The 1,079-nt window shown below is 42.5% G+C and overlaps 1 long non-coding RNA gene across 1 annotated transcript in view; it reads right to left on the reverse strand.

Annotated features, from left to right (window-relative positions):
* Positions 1-234: 234 nt before the first annotated feature.
* Positions 235-1,079, reverse strand: part of LOC106532795 (uncharacterized) — a 1,643-nt gene continuing 798 nt past the window's right edge. The window contains exons 2-3 of the long non-coding RNA XR_001312148.1: positions 637-675; positions 235-497 (exon numbers count right to left, since the gene is read on the reverse strand). This is a non-coding gene — a long non-coding RNA (uncharacterized LOC106532795). The remainder of the gene's footprint in view (positions 498-636; positions 676-1,079) is intronic.

Below are 1,079 nucleotides of genomic sequence, written 5' to 3' on the forward strand. Positions count from 1 at the left end.
CGTTTGATTCAAGCAGATGTTCCTGAATCTGATTTTAAATTAACAGAAACGTCTCAGTTTGTGTGAGAAGTTTAAATAAGGAAGAAACTGAAGCTCAAACTGTTAAAGTTAAACAAGTCGAGTCTGAAGCTGCGTCACTTTTATCAACAAACAAAAAAATGACATCTCTTCCTGCAGCAGAGCGAGGAGGGAACTCTGATTCTCTGATTTGTTTTTAGAGTTCTAAAATGATTCAAATCCCAAACAAAAGTGGCTCCTCATCATCATCATCATGAAGAAGAAGAAGAGGATGGATGTCATCATCAGTTTTATTGAAAGGATGTGTGTGTGTGTGTGTGTGTGTGCGTGTGTGTGTGTAGGTAAGCTGAGCCGAAGAGACGCTGACTGTGTCGAATCGCAGCAGCAGCAGCTCCAGACGCCAGAGACACCCCACAGCCCTCCTCTTCCTCCTCCTCCTCTTCCTCACTCGCTTTGTTTGAGCTCAGATGGACTCGGCTCTGATTTATAGAAAGAAAAGCCCTCAGTGTCGTCATGGTGATATCTCTCTTTGCCCCCCCACCCGACACACACAGTCCACTGCATATCACCACACACACACACACACACACACACACACACACACACACACACACTGACCGGCTGAGGTGACGGCTGTCACACGGCTCAACGTTTCCTCTGAGTCAGCAGAAACGAGAAGAGGAGAGTGATGGAGAGGAGGGGGAGGAAGAGGAGGTCATYAGGAGAAAATTTAAATTTCTACTGAAAACTGAACATTCCTCAAAAAATAAAARCAACTCAGCAAATTATTCAAGACGAGCGGAACAAGGTGAAATCAAACAAACGAAAGAATTTACTCTTAATGCGGGTCTGCGCTCAACGTAAACAAAGCACGTTCACCTGCAGACTTTACTCAGTGGATCAGAGCAGAAAAACATCGACACTGATCTGTTTTCAGCCACTTCAGCTGTTTTTACAGGAAAATCAAAGGTTAATAAAATTATTAATAATAATGAAGTAAAAAAATTAAATCTCCACAAATTAAAAATTTGTGAGCTAAATTTGTGACCTGCTATCAGCTG

The sequence above is a fragment of the Austrofundulus limnaeus genome, unplaced genomic scaffold (genome assembly GCF_001266775.1).
Source record: "Austrofundulus limnaeus strain Quisiro unplaced genomic scaffold, Austrofundulus_limnaeus-1.0 Scaffold832, whole genome shotgun sequence".
NCBI classification, from domain to species: domain Eukaryota; kingdom Metazoa; phylum Chordata; class Actinopteri; order Cyprinodontiformes; family Rivulidae; genus Austrofundulus; species Austrofundulus limnaeus.